Raw genomic sequence first — 19,301 nt, 5'->3', positions numbered from 1 at the left:
CTGGCACAGAGCGTCTAGTTCTGGGACTTCTGGTTAGGCCGTTAGGGGATCTTTGATCTCACTTCTGGCCAGCAGAGCAGGGAGCAGCAGAATGCCATGGGGGACGCATCTCTGGGGGCCCTGTGATCGCCATTACCAGCAACCACATAATCACAGCAACCATCATCCAACCTACTGTTCTGGGGTGTCGTGGATTTCTAATTCACCATCATTACTGAGATAAGTGAGGGGGAGGCTGGGAAAGGTGAGGGCCTGTGCTATGGGTGCCATTTCCTGCCATTAGAAATAGCGGTAGCCATCTTAATTTACGTTAGATGCAACTTGCAGAATTTCAAGACAGCATCTGGGCTCAGGTGTTTGTTGACTTGAGGTCAAAGCTTGAGAATCTGGAAAGGTGCCGCTTGGAGAATCAAGAGAGTGCCACTATGAACAGGAAATTTGGAGTGCCTGGAACCAATTACCAGACACTTTTAGCACCCTGAAAAATATAGCAATGGCTTTATTCACAATTTTTTCCTCTATATACTTTTGTGAGACCTTATTCTCAGCATTAAATAATATCAAAACCAACAAAAGAAACAGATTTACAGATGAAGTTAGTAGCACCTGTCTGAGCTTGAAGTGTACAAAATACCAACCTTCAAATGAAGATTTAGCCAATGAAATTCAGCAACAAAAAAGTCAGTAATAAGCAGGTTAGTTAAAGAATTCCCTTGCCCTGGCTGGTTGGCTCAGTGGTAGAGTGTCGGCCTGACATGCGGAAGTCCCGGGTTCGATTCCCGGCCAGGGCACACAGGAGAGGCGCCCGTCTGCTTCTCCACCCTTCCCCTTCTCCTTCCTCTCTGTCTCTCTCTTCCCCTCCCGCAGCCAAGGCTCCATTGGAACAAAAGATGGCCCGGGCGCTGGGGATGGCTCCTTGGCCTCTGCCCCAAGCTCGAGTGGCTCTGGTCACGACAGAGCGAAGCCCCGGATGGGCAGAGCATCACCTCCTGGTGGGCGTGCCGGGTGGATCCCGGTTGGGCACATGTGGGAGTCTGTCTGACTGCGTCCCCGTTTTCAGCTTCAGAAAAAAAAAAAAAAATTCCTCCTCCTCCTCACTTATCTTAGTTCACAGCACCTCACACAAGTTAAATAATATCAAGACCAACAAAAGAAACTGACTGACAGATAAACAAAGAAGTCACTAAGCAGGTAAGTTAAATAATTGGTTTTTGGCTTATTAAATACAGTTATATATTACAATTATACATTTTTGTTATTTAAACTATAAATATCGTGAAATTATGATTTTTTTCTCAAAGTGACACACCACCCAAGTTATACTTGGTTTTTTGGCAAAACTTGACACACCAAGCTCAAAGATTGCCCATCACTGTCCTAGGCTGATATATATATTTTCTTCATCTGGGTAAGAAAGTTTTCAGTCATTATTTCTTTAAATAGGTTCTCAATTTTTTGCTCTTTCTCTTCTTCTGGTACCTCTATGATACAAATGTTGGTGTGCTTGATGATGATGGTGCCCTACAGTTTCCTTAAAATATCCCCATTTTAAAAAAATCTGTTTTCTTTTTGCTGTTCTGTTTTCTGTTACCTTGTTTTCCAAATTTATGAGTCTTGTTCTCTGTTTTATCTAATGTGTTGTTGATTTCCTCTAATGTATTTTTTTTCTTTTTTTTTTTAAGCAGGAGAGACAGACAGGAAGGGAGAGAGGTAAGAAGCATCATAGTTGCAGCACTTTAGTTGTTCATTGATACGTTCTCATACGTGTCTTGACTGGGGACTACAGCTGAGCCAGGACCTCTTGCTTAAACTAGTGATCATAAGTTCATGTTTATGATAGCATGCTCATGCTGGCAACTCAATGCTCAAGCCAGATGAGCCTGCACACAAGCTGGCAAACTTGGGGTTTCAAACCTGGGTTCTCAGAGTCCCAGGTTGACACTCTATCCACTGCACTACCTAGTCAGGCTCCTCTAATGAATTATTATATCAATTATTTTATCCTTTATCTCTCACTATTTCCTTTTATTTCTTTGTGTAAGTTTTCACTGACTTTTTCTATCCTTCTCCTACCTTCATTAACCCCCTTTTAATTCAGTGTTTTGAATTCTGTATTGTCAGGTTGATTGTTTTTATTTCAGTTCTTTCCTCTTCCCTTTCTTCTTCTTCTTCTTCTTCTTCTTCTTCTTCTTCTTCTTCTTCTTCTTCTTCTTCTTCTTCTTCTTCTTCCTCTGTTGGTTTTTTTTTTTCACCAAGATCATTTATTTCTTTTTCCAGAGTTTTGTTCTGTTCTTTCATTTGGGATGTTTCTTTGTCTCCTCATTTTGGCTCCCTCTGACTCATGTTTGTTTCTATGTATTAGATAGATTTCCTATGTATTGGTCTTGGTACAGGAATTTTATGTATTTGGTGTCCTCTGGGGTCCAGTTGTGCAGTCTCCTTGGTCACCTGTGCTGCATGTTTTAAGAGTGCTCCTTGTGTGGGTTGTGTGCACCATCCTATTTTAGTTCAGCTTAATTGCTGTTGGAATATCAGGGTGAAATTGACCCTAAGGCTGACTGGCTGTAAGAACCTGCAGTGAGAATTTTTTGTGACTACAAGGAGGAGCTGTTGTGCAGAGACTGACAAACATGGAGGAGGATTTACCTTGCAGGTCTGTGTCAGGTTCACCATTTGAGTGTGTTGTGATGGAGGTGTTTGGTTGGTGTTCTGATATGGTCTGAAGTTGGCCACCAAGTGAGTTGTTTCTCACACCTCTTTGGAAAGGCTCTTGTGCAGACCAAGTTCAACCACTGCTTATGCCTTGCCTTGGCCACCTGAAATGAGCTACAAAGTGATGTGTAGACTAAGAAACAAACTGAGTGCAGTTGCCACCAGTGCTGAGCAGGGCATACCAGGGCCATAGCCCCTTGTTTGGTATTTGTAAACCTTTGCAAGATTTTAGAAAAGTCTGAAACATAAGCTGAGCCAGGTATTTTCCATGGAAAAGATGCTGGTAGCAATTTTGATGGGCTAGGAAATTGGGTTTTGTGGATACTTCAGAGATGAAAGTTTAGCCAGACATAATGACCACCTATATATTCAGGCTGGCTAAGTTTCCCAACAGAAAAACAATGGCATCTGCCAGCACTTTTGTTTAGGAGAAAGCTACTCCTATAGCTCTCATTCTGAAACCAGACAATGCAGTTCCTCCCTGGCACGTTATGAACTGCTACCCTGGCACTAGAGTTTAGAGTGAGTGAGTTTGTCATTGAGTAAACCTGTGTATGCATCCTGTAAGAGGAATACCTGCAACTCCAGCTGACCTCTGTCTCATTCCGTCACAATCCCTACTAGTATTCACAGCCAGAAATTGTGGGGGCTACTATTTCTAACTCTGAAAGTTCTGGCTAGGACCCCCTCACTTTTTAGGAGGTATCTTCACAGCTTAGATATTCCTCCTGTTTTTTAACTGCCACATCAACATGTACAATCTGCTTGTTTCAAATTTTCGCCCCTCCTAACAAGTCTCTAGTTGGACTCTTTCTTTAATCTTTAGTTATAGGACTTCTGTTCAGCTCATTTTCAAGTAGTTTTCAAAGATGGTTCTTTTCTGGTTTAGTTATAATTTTGTTCAGTTGTGGGAGGAAGAAAGCACAGTGTTTAATTATTCCATCATTTTGACTGAAAGTCCTATTTTGTTTTCTTTAAAAAATAAACAAATTGATTTAATGTCATTCTCTTGTTGAGTCATGAGATCAGAAATTACATCATTTACTTTTTATTCATTTAGACAATTAATACATTTTAGGTGCTAGATTCTATGTCTCCTCATACTAGAATATTAGTGTTTTTACATTATATAGCCTCTCAGTTGATACTCTACAATGACTTTCTTAGTTCACAATTCTTTCTTGATATTGTGGTAGCAAAAGTGGATGGTGATTCTATATTTACCTTTTAATATCAGATAAGATTGCAAATTATGACTTTAAAAAAACCCATAGAAATGTAATAAATATTATTATGCATGTTATACTTGGTTATAACAATTAGCAATAGAAGGAAATGTGATAAAAAGAATGAAGTTGAATCAATGCAAATTTGCTCATATTTTCATAAAGCATAAATTTTTTGGTTTGATATGTCTTGTTTATTTTTGTTTTTTGTTGCTCATACTTTCAGTGTCATATGTAAGAAATATTCTGAAGACCAGTGCTGAGGCACTTATATCCTAAGTTTTCTTTTAGGGGTTTTATATTTCCAGGGCCAATATTTAAATATTTAATTAGCCTTTAGTTGATTTTTTGTATATCACAAGTAACCATCTAATTTCATTCTTTTGCATGTGGCTACTTAGTTTTTCTAATACTATTTAATGAACAGACTATGCTTTAGGGTGAATAGTTGACACCTTTGTTGTTAACTATGTATGCATTGGTTTATTTCTGGGTTCTCTATTCTATTCCATCAGTCTATGTTTTTGTGTTTATGTCAGTGTCATACTGTTTTGATTATTATAACCTTATAGTGTAATTTAAAATAAAAAAATGTAATACATCTAGACTTGTTCTACTTCTTTAGGATTGTTTTTGCCTTTTTGGGGACTTGTGTGGTTCTATAAATATTCTAACTTTTTTAATAAAGAAATCATTGGGATTTAAATATTGATTGCATTAAATCTGTAGATAGTTTTAGGTAGTCACAACATTTTTACAATATTGAGTCTTTCATTCTATAAACATAGGATGTTTTTCCATTTATTTGTGTCTTCTTTCATCAGTGATTTTCTTTGACTGGCTTTGATATCAAGGTCATATAATGCTGGCCTCATAAAGTAAATTTAACCTGCTAAACTAGAGTACCATATGCTTCCTGATGCATAAACAACAGAAATATATTTCTCACAGGTGTGGAGGCTAGGAAGTCCAAGATCAAGTCCCTGGCAGATTTAGTATCTTTTGAAATCCTGTTTCTTTATTCATAGATGGCAATTGTCTTGCTGAGTACTTATATGTTGGAAGGGCTGAGGGAGCTCTTTGTGGTCTCTTATACAAAGGCACTAATCCAATTAATGAGAGCTCAGCCCTCATGTTCTAATCACCTCCTCACTCTCTAATTCCATAACAGAGGGTGTTAGGATTTCAACATATGAATTTGGAAGATATAAACAGTTTATAGTACCAGCCCACTGGTGAATATACTGAAAGGCTTCAGACATTGAAGCCGAGCTCCAGTACTCCCTCAATCTTGCAGGAGAAGCCTCAGCTCTGTGCTTTCTCTAAGACTTCCAAAGCCTTGCTGGTTAAAGAAAGGTGCCTAATTTTCTAGCTGTCCTAAGTTGTCCAGACAATTACAATTTTTTAGCACTCCATATGAGGTGAGATAAAAACCGGCGTTTTAGAGAGCACATGAGAAACCTGGGAATTTTGTCTGTTTATGCCACTCTCTCTTCTTCCTCAGTGTCAACCCCTTCTGCCACTGAGCTGGGCCAGCTTCAGGAAGAAGTCAATGTGAGTATAGTAACTTGTTCCTCTTAGCCTTTCAGTGTTACTGATTTCAGATTTGTGCTCATCTGATGTACAATAACCTCTTTACTGGATTCTGGACTTCTTCTAAAGGTATTGTGTTACTTATATTGTTATTGAATCTGTGCTTATGTGGGCAACAAGGGCCTGGGACTTCTTATCCCACCATTGTGCTGATGTCATTCCCCAACAACCTCAGCACTATCTCTAAACTAAAAATGAATAAATAGATTTAGTTGTTAGATTTGTCAATCCAGCATATACACACACCAATTAATCAAGGAACTAAAAAGACATATAAAAATAGTCTTAAAGAGTTTAGTGTCTAATTTCTAAGAGGGTTTTCAAATTAGAAATTAACATTTGAGAGAAAACAAAGCATTGTGGCATTGATGGGCTAAAAAATCTCACATTAGCCATGATCAGTCTTTTCTTTTCTCTCTTTCTTTCTTTCCTTTTTCTTTTTTTTTTTGAAAACCATTCCAGATTCCACATATTGTCAGTAATATATATATACATATATATATATACACAATATATATATACACACACATACACACACGCGCGCGCGCTCACTCGTTTCCATGTATGTCAAAGTCAAAGTCTGCATAAAACTTGTATGTTTCAACATGTTCTTTCAAAAACACAAATTGTTATCCTAAAAAAGAATTCTCAGGGAGCAGAGTTTAAGGCTCTGTGGCATATTAGAAAGAATATTTGACAAGGATACAAAAACATTTGGTTCTAGTTTCATCCCTACTTTTATTAGCTATGGTATCTGGAGCCTCATTTTTCTCATTTATAAAATGGGATAATAAATAATTCATCTCTACTGCTTTCACAGACTTATGTAAAGATAAAGAAAATAATATATGAAAACATATATAAGATAGTGTTCTTCTCTTTATACATCTTTTATATGTGTATTATTCTTCATTGTTTTTAAAATTTCATTTGCCATATATCTGTCATTTAAAAAAAGTCATCTCCTGTGTTAAAGGTGGAAACATTCAGTTGTGTATTGGTAAACATACTTTAAGGGGAAAAAAGTACTGACTTGTGGTGTTTGCTAATATTTGTAGTTTAAATACTCTATTTATGGCTAATTTTTAAGCTACTGAGTCATAAAATTTCTGACTGTTTAACAATTGGCTATGGGAGCTGGTAGTGAATGACACCAGCACAGTACTAAAAGGTTAATATTGATAAATATATGGAGTTTTGAGAAAAAAATTTTTTTTCCTCAAATTTTGCTTTTTTTTTTCAGTTGTTCCAGATTCTTGCTCCCTCTCATTAACTTCTTTTTCTGTCTCCCTTATATGCTAAATCAACTATTACTGCCTCTGGCTATTACAAAAATTGGAAACTAGCTGAGCATTTATTTGTTTTGCAATAAATGCTCAAATAGTATAATATAAATATTAAATACTGTTAAAGTTACATTAAATATAAAAACCCTCATTTTATAAACAATGAAACACTAGGCATTAAACAATAACACAACTTTTAAAAATCTGGTGAAAATATATTTTAGCAAAGAAAAACATTTACATACAATATGTCTTCCTTCTATAATAAGTTGAGGTAAAGGCATCCAAAGACTATGAGATTTGTCTTCAGAAGTTTTATATTCAAATCTCAGTGCAGCCAGTGGTTGGTGTTTAGTCATGGAAAAATCTCCTTGCTCTCAGATTCGCTTTATCTTCTAATCAACATAGACTAGCATTCATCCATATGAGTTAATGTTGAAGCTCACATAAGATGAAATGTATAGCAGAGTACTAAACAAAAGTTAATAGCATAAAGAAATTGCTACTTACTACAAAAAGAAAACATTTGCAAAATTATATAATTAAGGGAGATCAAGAATATTAAATAGTTGGATTCTGACGTAGGTTGATGGTTAAAAGGCTTTTTTACTGCAGTGATAACTAAGCTATAATCTAAAAAAGAAATGTGAATTGGGGGAAGAAACACATTTGTACTGTGCTTTTGTCAGACCTTATAAAGAGTTAAATAAAAGCCTATTTCAATCAATAGGATTGAGGCTTTCCCCATTCAATTGCAGCCACGTAGTTCAGGCCATTTAGAGCCGCTCTATTCTGACCAGTCAGGACAGTGGCTTTTGGACCAATCAAACTACAAAGATTTGGAGTCTTTATTTGCATGCAAATGTACCAACACAGGACCAATAACAGGGTTTTTGTCCATATAAACTAGTTCCCCTCTGGCTCGGGGAGTCACTTTTCCTTTCCATTGAAGATTGAAGACTCTGTCTCCCTGGCTGAGTTGAAACACTGAAGATGTTTCACAATGCTCACCAGAGCTGATTGGACCAGCGTAGTGCAAAGCATACCACTGTGGATCTGAAAAGAGAATTGAGAATAGCAGAGATGTTTAACTAGAGAGGGAAGAGACAAAAACAGTTATCTATCTGTATGTGCACTGACTGGCAATTGAACCAGCAATCTTTGGATATCTAGACAATGCTCTCACTCAGTGATTTTCAACCACCTGTTCATGGATTGGTGCTAGCACCAGTTTAAAACCAGTGCTCTAACCAACCGAGCTATCCAGCCAGGGCTAAAGTTTTCTTTTCACTACACCCAAAATTGGGGATTCCTGTTGGCATTGAATTTGTCCTAATGATCATCAATTGACAAGTAATATAGGACCAATGAAGAATCATACTCCAAAATGTGTGGAAGAGTTTTTGAGATTGCCAGGTATAGTCTCACTAAACACCTCTCTTAAGTTCCACAGAAAGCTATAGTGAAGAATTATTATTTTTTCTGAAGCTGGAAACGGGGAGAGACAGTCAGACAGACTCCCGCATGCGCCCTACCGGGATCCACCCGGCACACCCACCAGGGGCGACGCTCTGCCCACCAGGGGGCGATGCTCTGCCCCTCCGGGGCGTTGCTCTGCCACGACCAGAGCCACTCTAGTGCCTGGGGCAGAGGCCAAGGAGCCATCCCCAGCGCCCTGGCCATCCTTGCTCCAATGGAGCCCCGGCTGCGGGAGGGGAAGAGAGAGACAGAGAGGAAGGAGGGGGGGTGGAGAAGCAAATGGGCGCCTCTCCTATGTGCCCTGGCCGGGAATCGAACCTGGGTCCCCCGCACGCCAGGCCGACGCTCTACCGCTGAGCCAACCGGCCAGGGCCAAGAATTTTTTTTAATAGAATTTAAAGGGGTGACACTGGTTGACATAATTATACAAGTTTTAGGTGCCCAGTTCTACAACAAATTTCAGTACAGCATTTAGTGTTCACCTCACCCCCACCCCCAATATCCTCTTCCAATGCCCCTGCTCTAACAATGGTGACACTATTGCCAGTGTTCATGAGTTTCTCTCTTATTTTTGGGGTCCGTTTTCTTCAATCTCTTCACTACCCCTATTCAGCCCCCACCCCACTGCTGTTATCATGCACTCTATTTATAAGTCTGTCTCTATTTTGCTTATTAGTTCATTTTATTCATTAGATTCAACACATGAGTAAAATCATATGGTATTTGACTTTTTCTGACTGGTTTATTTTACTTAGCATAATGCTTTCCAGGTCCACCCATGCTGTCATAAAAAGGTAAGGTTTTGTCTTTTTTTATGGCCACATAATATTCCATTGTGTAAATGTACACAAGTTTTTTTATCCACTCATCTAATGATGGGCACTTGGCTTGCTTACAAACCTTGGCTATTGTAAATAACACTGCAGTGAACATATGGGTACATATATTCTTTTGAATTAGAGTTGTGGGTTTCTTTGAATAAATTTCTGGAAGTGCAATCACAGGGTCATAAGGCAGTTCCATTTTTAATTTTTGAAGTACCTCCATACTACTTTTCACAGTGGCTGTAACATTTGCATTCCCACCAACAGTTCAAGAGGGATTCCTTTTCTCCACATTGTCATCAACAATTGTTATTTGTTAATTATTCTGACAGGTGTGAGGTGACATCTCATTGTGTTTTTAATTTGTATTTCTCAGATGATTAATGTTGTTGAGCATCTTTTTAAAGTTCTCTTTACCATCTGTATATCTTCTATAGAAAAGTGCCTATTCTGGTCCTTTATTCATTTTTTAAATTGAATGGTTGGTTTAATTTTTTTGTCTGTGTGTCTTTTTATAATTTTTTCCTTTATTTATTTTTTTTGTGACAGAGACAGAGAGAACAGATAGGGACAAACAGACAGGAAGGGAGAGAGATGAGAAGCATCAATTCTTTCTTGCAGCTCCTTAGTTGTTCATTGATTGCTTTCTCATATGTGCCTTGACTGGGGGGCTACAGCAAACTGAGTGACCCTTTGCTCAAGCCAGGGACCTTGGGCTCAAGCTTTTGAGCCTTGCTCAAACCAGATGAGCCTGCACTCAAGTTGGTAACTTCGGGGTTTCAAAACTGGGTCCTCCACGTCTATGTGCCTCCACCTGGTCAGGCTCTTTTTATAATTCTTTATAAATTTAAGGTATTAATTTCTTATCAGATGTATTGGCAAATATGTTCTACCATTTAGTGGGCTGTCTTTTTATTTTCTTTATGGTTTCCTTTGCTGTGCAAAAACTTTTTAACTTAATATAGTCTTACCTTTTTATTTTTTCTTTTGTTTCCCTTGCCTGAGGAGTTATTTTGCTATGATAAATGTTCAAGATTTTACTGCCTTTATTTTCTTTTTTAACTTTTATGGTTTTGAGTCCAATATTTAAGTCTTTAATCTATTTTGTTTCTTCTTGTGTATGATGTAAGAAGGTGGTCTAGTTTAATTTTTTTGCACATATCTCTTGAATTCTATTAACACCACTTATTAAATAGACTAACCTGGCCTGACCAGGCATTGGCGCAGTGGATAGAGCGTCAGACTGGGATGCGGAAGGACCCAGGTTCGAGACTCCGAGGTTGCCAGGTTGAGCGTGGGCTCATCTGGCTTGAACAACAACAACAAAAAATGCTCACCAGCTTGGACCCAAGGTCGCTGGCTCAAGCAAGGAGTTACTCAGTCTGTTGAAGGCCCATGATCAAGGCACATATGAGAAAGCAATCAATGAACAACTAAGGTGTTGCAATGAAAAACTGATGATTGATGCTTCTCATCTCTCTCTGTTCCTCTCTGTCCCTTTCTATCCCTCTCTCTGACTCTCTGTCCCTGTAATAAATAAATAAATAAATAAATAAATAAATAAATAAATAAATAAATAGACTATCTCTATCCCATTATATGTTATTGATTCTTTTGTTAAATATTAATTAAATATATAAGTGGGCATATTTCTGAGCTCTCTGTTCTGTTTAATTGATCTATATATGTGTTTTTCTTTCTTTTTTTTTGCAAGTAGAATGTTGTTTTGATTGTTATGGGTTTGTAGTGTATTTGATATCAGGTAGTGTGATACTTCCAACTTTGTTCTTCTTTCTCAAGATTGCTGTGGCCATTCGAGATGTTTTCTTGTTTTATATACATTTTGGAATATTTTTCTAGTTCTGTAAAATACACTATTGGCATCTTAATGAGAATAGCATTGAATCTATAGATTCCTTTGGATAATATGGACATTTTAATAATGTTAATTCTTCCCAATTAATGAACATGGTATATGCTTCCAGTTATTTGTATCTTCTTCAATTTATTTCTTCAGTCTCATAATTTTTTAAGTACAGGTCTTTTATATTTTTGATTAAATTTATTTCTAGCTATTTTATTTTTTTAAATAATTTTGAATGGTATTGTTTTCTTTCTGATAATTATTGATATATAAAAATGCAACTGATTTCTGGATATTTATTTTGTATCCTGCTACTTTATTAAATTCATTTATTAGTTCTTGTAATTTTTTGTGCATTCTTTAGAGCTCTCTATGTACAGTATCATGTCACCTGCAAATAATGAAAATTTCACATCTTTCTTTTCAATTTGGGTGCTTTTATTTCTTCTTCTTGTCAGATTGCTGTGGCAAGAACTTCCCGTACTATATTGAATAAGAGATGTGAGAGCAGATATCCCTGTTTTGTTACTGATCTTGAAATGGTTGTAGTTTCTACCCATTGAATATGATGTTGACTGTAGGTTTGTTATATATGGCTGTTATTACATGGAGTTATGTTCTTTCTATTCCCATTTTGCTGAGAATTTTTTACATATGTAAGTGCTGGATTTTATCAAATGATTTTTCTGCATTTATTGATTTGATTATGTGATTTTTTATCATTCATTTTTTAATGTGTTGTATTACATTTATTGATATGTGGTTGCTCTAATAGCCTTGCACCCCCAGAATAAATCCAACTTGATAATCATGTATGACCTTTGTAATATATTGCTGGATTTGGTTTGCTGATATTTTTTTGAGGATTTTATTTTTAGCATCTATGTTCATAAGAAATATTGGCTTACATTTTCTTTCTTTTCATTTTCTTTGTCTGGTTTTGAAATTAGGATAATAATGGCAGTGTGTAATGAGTCTTCTGTCTTCTTAAATTTTTTGGAATAATTTGATAATAGGTGTTAGTTCTTCTTTGAATGTTTGGTAAAATTTACCAGTGAAGCTTTTGGTCCAGGACATTTTTGTTGGTAGTTTATTCATTACTGTTTTAATTTCACTAGCTGTGTTCTGTTAATCAAATTCTCTGATTCTTCCTAATTCAAGAAGATTTTATGTTTACATTTTTAGGAATTTGTTCATTTTGTTTAGATTATCCAATTTGTTGATATATAGATGTTCTTAATATTTACTTACAATGCTTTGTGGGTTTTTGTAGGTTCTTTTTTTTGTGTTTGTAGTTACTTCTATCTCTGATTTTATTTATTTGAGTTCTCTGTCTTTTTTTTTCTTGATAAGTTTAGTTAAAAGTTTGTCAATCTTGTTTACATTTTTAAAGAACCAGTTCTTGGTTTTATTAATCTTTTAAAATATTTTCATACTTTATTTTGCTTATTTCTGTTTTGATCTTTATTATTTTCTTTTTTTTAATTCTCTTTGAGCTTTGTTTGCTGTTCTTTTCTAAGTTTCTTTATGTGTTGTTTGATTGTTCTTTTGAGATTTTTCTTGTTACTCCTGAAAGGCCTTTAAGACTATAAATTTTTCTCTTTGGACTGCTTTTGCTGTTTGCCACAAATTTTGACTCTCTGTGTTTTCATTTTCATTTGTCTCAAGGTGTCTTTTGTTTTGTTCCTTGAACTCATTGTTAATGCATTTATTGTTTAGAAATGTGTTATTTAGCCTCCATGTCTTTGTGTGTTTTTACCTTTTTCTTGGGAATGATTTTTAGTTTTATTCCATTATGGTCAGAAGGATGCTTGACATGACCTCAATCTTCTTAAATTTATTGAGACTTGTTTTGTGTCCTCACATGTGGTCTATCCTAGAAATTGTTCCATGTGCACTTGAAACAAATATATTTTGCCACTTTGACGTAAAACACTGTGAAGAAAGCAATTAGATATAGCTGATTTAATGTGTCATTTAAGATCACTGTTTTCTTGTTGAATTTTTGTCTTGAAGATCTATCCATTAAGGTCAACAGGGTATTAAAACTTCCTATTATGACTTTATAGCTGTCAATATCTCTCTCCTTTTATGTTCATAAATATTTGCTTTTCATATATAGGTGGTATTATGTTGGGTGCATAAATATTTATAAAGGTTACATTCTCTTGTTGGATTGCTCCCTTTATCATTATGCAGTGTCTTTGTTTGTCTCTTACTATCACCTTTTTTAAAAATCTAGTTTGGCCCTGGCCGGTTGGCTCAGTGGTAGAGCGTCGGCCTGGCGTGCAGAAGTCCCGGGTTCGATTCCTGGCCAGGGCACACAGGAGAAGCGCCCATCTGCTTCTCCACCCTTCCCCCTCTCCTTCCTCTCTGTCTCTCTCTTCCCCTCCGGCAGCGAGGCTCCATTGGAGCAAAGATGGCCCCCGCGCTGGGGATGGCTCCTTGGCCTCTGCCCCAGGCACTAGAGTGGCTCTGGTTGTGACAGAGCGACGCCCCGGAGGGGCAGAGCATTGCCCCCTGGTGGGCAGAGCGTCGCCCCCTGGTGGGGTGCTGGCTGGATCCCGGTTGGGCGCATGCGGGAGTCTGTCTGACTGTCTCTCCCTGTTTCCAGCTTCAGAAAAATACAATAAATAAATAAATAAATAAATAAATAAATAAATAATCTAGTTTGTCAAATAAGTATTGCTACCTCAGCGTTTTTTAAATTTCCATTTGCATGAAATATCGTTTTCCATCTTTTTACACACATCTCTATGCATTTTGATTGAAACTTTTTTTTTGTATTTTTCTGAAGTTGGAAACAGGGAGGCAGTCAGACAGACTCCCGCATGCGCCGGACCAGGATCCACTCGACATGCTCACCAAGGGGCAATGCTCTGCCCATCCAGGGTGTTGCTCTGTTGCAACCAGAGCCATTCTAGTGCCTGAGGCAGAGGCCATGGAGCCATCCTCAGCACTCGGGCCAACTTTGCTCCAATGGAGCCTTGGCTGAGGGAGGGGAAGAGAGAGACAGAGAGGAAGGAGAGGGGGAGGGTTGGAGAAGCAGATGTACTCTTCTCCTGTGTGCCCTGGCCAGGAATCAAACCCGGGACTCCTGCACTCCAGGCCAACGCTCTACCACTGAGCCAACTGGCCATAGTCTGATTGAAACTTTTAAGCCATTTACATTTTATGTGATTGTGATAGGTAGATATTTATATTTATTGTCATTTTATTATTTTTAGTATGTTCCTTTTCCACCCTTCTTTTTTTTGTATATTTCTGAAGTGAGAAGTGTGGAGGCAGAGAGACAGACTGCCACCTGTGCCTCACCACAATCCACCCAGCATGCTCACTAGGGGACAATGCTCTGCCCATCTGGGACATTGCTCCATTGCAACTGGAAAAATCTTCAGCACTCGGGCCAACTTTGCTCCAATAGAGCCTTGACTGCAGGAAGGGAAGAGAGGGACAAAGAGAAAGGAGAGGGGGAAGGGTGGAGAAGCAGATAGGTGCTTTGGCTGTGTGCCCTGGCCAGGAATTGAACCCAGGACTTCCACATATCAGGCTGACACTCTACCACTGAGCCAACTGGCCAGGGCCTTCCCCCTTCTTTTTAAAGCAGGTCTTTAACATTTCATAATACTGGTTTGGTAGCATCAAAATCTTTTACCTGTTTTTTGTCTGGGAAGCTCTTTATTTCTTCTTCGATTTTAAATGATAACCTTGCTGAATTAATTAGTCTTGGTTGTAGGTTCTTGCTTGTCATCATTTTTAATATTTCATTTTCACCACTTCTAGCCTCAAATATTTCTGTTGATAAATCAACAAATAGTCTTATGGGAGCTTCCTTGTAAGTAACTATAATTATTTGTTTTTCTTTTGCTGCTTTTACTATTTATTCTCTGTCTTTAATTTTACTATTTTAATTATGAGGTGTTTTGGTGTGGCTCTCTTGGGTGCATATTGTTTGGAATCTAACACTTCCTGGATTTATGAGTGTTTTTTTCTTCACCACCTTAAGGAAATTTTTAGTCACTATTTCTTCAAATAGTTTCTAAATTACTAACTCTTTTCTTCTTCTGGTACCCCTATGATATGAATGTTGTTATTCTTTATGTTGTCCCAAAGGTCCTTTAAACTATTTTCATTCTTTTTATTTTTTTTTTCTTTTACTGCTCTGATTAGGTGTTTTTCTACCTTGTTCTCCAAGTCACTGATTCAATCCACTGCTTCAGCCAACCTACTGTTTATTCATTTCAGTGTATTCTTGCTCTTTTTATGCTTACTATTTCTTTGTTTAAGTTCTTACTTTGTTCCTTGAGCTTCATATAACCATTACTTTGATCTCTATATCTAATAAATTGCTTATCTCCATTCATTTAGCTCTTTTTTTCTGGAGATTTCTTCTGTTTTGTTATTTTTGGCCTGATTTTGCTCCCCTTTTGGCTGTTTCTTTGTGTTTCTGTATATTAGGTAGATCTCATATAATTCCCAGTTTTTGTGAGGTGGTCTTATGTAGTAGGTGTTCTGTTGGGTCCAGGGGTGCAACTTTTTTGATCATTTGAGCTGGGTACTCCAGAAATGGCCCTTGTTTGGGATATGTGGGTCCTCCTACTGTAATTGATTCTTTATTGCTATTAGGCAATCATGCATGGGACTGACACTCAGTCTGGCTTACTGTGAGGGTCTAGCTCTACTAAAATGTGTAAGCTGTTCTGAAGATGCTGACCAAATGAAGTGGAATTTACCTTAGTTTTGATACCTGGTGAGATCTCCATTAAGATATGTTGTTTGTGAAGTGAATTGGATCTGGTTCTGATGTTGTCTGATGCTTGTGACTGGTGTGTATGTTTTGGGCATCTTGGCAGAGCCTGCTGAAGGTCAATATAAGATGCTGGCTGTGACTCACCCTCAGCTACCAATTTGAAGCTATAAGCATACCATAGTTTGTGGCTGCAACTTCTGAGCTTAAATTAATGTAGAAAAAATTAAGCTGCACATAAATGTTGAATTTTACTAGCACCAGCACCAGGCCCAAGGTCAGGTCAGGGAAAGTCACAAGGCACCACTATATCTGCCTCCAGCTCCCTCTACCTTCTGGATGCCTGTTAGGTTAAGTCCCTAAAAAAGCCTTTGGTGGAGTCAGAAGGATGATGCTAGTGGATCTCCCCTGATGGGTTTTGCTAGTCAGGTTTCAGAGATGTTAGTGGGTTTGGCTCCCTCCACAGAGCCACAGATTTTAGTCTGTCCTGAATTTTTCCCAGACCCTACCAATCCAGAGCCACTAGAAGTTGTGTGCTTAGAATCTCTAGAGCCCAGATGGTGGTTCTGTTGGCAGCCAGGAGAGTTGTTATTTTTTATCTTTTATGTGGGAAAAGAGCCCATCAGATACACAGAAAAGCAGAGGGAATGGCTTCCACCTCAAAGTCAGACAACTGACTCACTATTATTTCCTGAGTTGGTCCAGTCTTCTACTTTCTGGCTAAGGCCACTGACTCCTTGGCAGGGCCTTATCTTCACCAAGAAGGTGACAGGGAGTTCTAAAGATAAGGCAACTTCTTTTTTCAGACTGATGCCACAGAAAGGGGAGTGCTCCACCAGAGAAAAACGACCACTGAAATATTGGAAAATGACTCAGCACAGAGATTCTGGTGGCTGCCACAGTCCCACCATTTATCCCCTAGAGCTATGATCCTCAGACTCTATTCATGCAATTTTAGTCTGCTCACTTCGGTCTCCCTCTGCCAGACCCCAGTGTGAATAGTTGCAAATGAGATTTTGTATGTTGGCCCTTTAAAAAGATACCTGTGTCTTTGTGGTTCCCATCTCTTTGTGGCAGACAGAAAACTCACTGTCTTTATAGCCAAATGCTATGTGAGTACCTCTTCCCAGTGCTGGTACTTTGGGACTTGTGAGTCCAGCTTAACATTTAGGCCCTACTTTTCTCAGGGGGAATCCCACCCTTAGCTGAGATAACCCTCTGGAACCTCAGTTACCAATTGTGAAAACAGGGCCAATCCTTTTTGCTTCCCTTCTCAGTTTGTCATCTTCTGTGAATCTTTGGTTTTAATAGTCCTCTTTTTTAGTTTTGAGTTGGCTACTAGGGATGATTGTTATTAAATTTAGTTGTAACTTTAGTTTGGTTCTGGGAGGAGATGAGTGAAACATCTGCTCACTATGCTGCCATCTTGAATTTTTTGGAAAAAGTGTTTTTATCTTTTGTTTGCATTGAGGAACACAAGTTATTATTATACCTCTATTAGTTGTAACTCTAAGAGGATAATGTGACCTGGATCAAAAGAAATCAATGTTAGCCCAATAAATGCAATAAAAAATAATCTTCTACTGCCACCCTGTACAGCCACTTCCACAATGGTTGCCTTGGGGTTTATAGCAGATGACATTCTAAGAAAATAACACTTTATATTAATAACTAGGTTTTGTCTGACTGGTGGTGGCACAGTATATAGAGCATCAACCTGGGTTGAAACCCTGAGGTTGCCGGCTTGAGCATGGGATAATCAATATAATCTTAAGATCACTGTTTTGAGCCCAAATGTCAAGGGCTTGATGCCATGGCCAGTGGCTCAGTAGATAGAGTATCAGCCCGGCATATGGATGCCCTGGGTTTGATTCCTAGTCAGGGTGCACAGAAGAAGTGACCATCTGTCCCCCCACCTTCCTCACCCCTTTCGCTCTTTCTTTTCCTGCAGCTAGTGACTCAATTGGTTGGAGTGTGGCCCTGGGTACTAAGGATAGCTCCATTGGATTGTGACAGCCTCAGGCACTAAACAATAGCTAGGTACTCCAACATCACCCAGATGGGGTTACTGGGTGGATCCCAGTCAGGGTGTAGGTGAAAGTCTGCCTCACTATGTCCCCTCGTCTTACCTAAAAAGAAAAGTCACTGGCTTGAAGGTCAAGGTTGCTGGTATGAGCCCAAGGAATGTGGCTCAGCTTGAGTCCTCCCACCTCAATCAAGAAACGTATGAGAAACAATCAATGCACTGAGTTGGTGCTTGTCTTCTATCTCTGTCCTCTCTCTCTCTCTCCCTTCCTGTCTGTTTCTCTGCCACTTTCTCTCTCTCTCAGAAAAAAACAAAAACAAAACAACAAAAAACAACAACTAGATTTTAACTCCAAATTCTTATGTGATTCTTTGCCCTGGTGAGCTGCCTGGAATAATCTCTTCCACTTAATTCTGAAAATTTACAAATCTTAATGATTTTGATTTTCCTCTGTTATAAAATGGAAGAATTGTCTACTTCTCTATCTCAATGCAGGATGTCAAAGAGAGACCCTGTACCTTTTAAGGCTTAGAGCTGAGCCTGCTCAAGTCCCTCCATGTTTTCTTCTCTGTAAATGAGTATGAACACATTCATATTCTAAATTTTTCAGTGCAAAAAGAAAACACTTCCAGAAGCAGTACCACCCCATTAACTACCCCATAGATGTAGAGAAGGGTATAAAGTCATACAAGGAGCAGAATTTGATAACAGAAGGTGGCTTCTCCACTAAGATCTGTATAATGGTAGAGGAATGATGGCATCCTAATTTAGCTGGCATCTTTAAGCCTGGTTTCATCAAAACAAGCTAAAGAGGAGAAACTAAGAAGTAGAATAAAGGGAGAAGTTACAAAAGGAATTTTTCTTTCTAGCTCTACTAATACTTTCTTAATCTTTCAATTAAGAGCTCTTGCTCCTCATATTAAGGCTTAATTTTAAAATATTGAGGAATCCACTTTGTCTTTGGTCATTACAAGGTCTTGTCCAGAGGTGCAGATTGATGGAAGTGGGGAAAGATGAGAGGAGAAGATAAGAATTTTCTACTTTTCCCAGCGTGAGTGATCAGCAACCATGAGTTATTCCAGTTTATTTGAAATAACAGTGAAAGGAAATGCAAATTGGCCTTAATCTCTTTTTTTCTAGTCAAAAATGTGGAACAAATATCTAGTGTTTTTTTTTGTTAAATAATCTCATGGCACTTACTTGACTGTGAAATTAATGCTAGAAGAAGTTGCCTGAGCAACTAAAAGTAAAGGCACAGCGATAGGACTTTGTTGAGGAATTATTAATGTGCTCTACAATATTCAAGAGTGGGCAGCCTGACCAAACAGTGGCACAGTGGATGAAACTTTGGATTGAGATGCAGAGAACCCGGGTTTAAAACCCCAAGGTCACCGGCTTGAGGGCGGGCTCATCTAGCTTGAGCATGGAGTCATTGGCTTGAGCATAAAATCAAAGACATGACCCCATGGTTGCTGGCTTAAGCCTAAGGTTGCTGGCTTAAGCAACGGGTCACTGGCTCAGCTGAAGCCTCCAGTCAAGGCAAA

The 19,301-nt window shown here is 38.3% G+C and overlaps 1 non-coding gene across 1 annotated transcript; it reads left to right on the top strand.

Moving 5' to 3' along the window:
- Positions 1–715: 715 nt before the first annotated feature.
- On the top strand, positions 716–791 carry TRNAV-GAC (transfer RNA valine (anticodon GAC)). Its single transcript has one exon. It is a non-coding gene; the product is annotated as a tRNA-Val (tRNA).
- Positions 792–19,301: the final 18,510 nt, after the last annotated feature.

Source organism: Saccopteryx leptura, chromosome 3 (assembly GCF_036850995.1).
Source record: "Saccopteryx leptura isolate mSacLep1 chromosome 3, mSacLep1_pri_phased_curated, whole genome shotgun sequence".
NCBI classification, from domain to species: Eukaryota; Metazoa; Chordata; class Mammalia; order Chiroptera; family Emballonuridae; genus Saccopteryx; species Saccopteryx leptura.
Note: the sequence above shows the minus strand (reverse complement) of the source record. Positions and strands in the feature narration are given on the sequence as shown.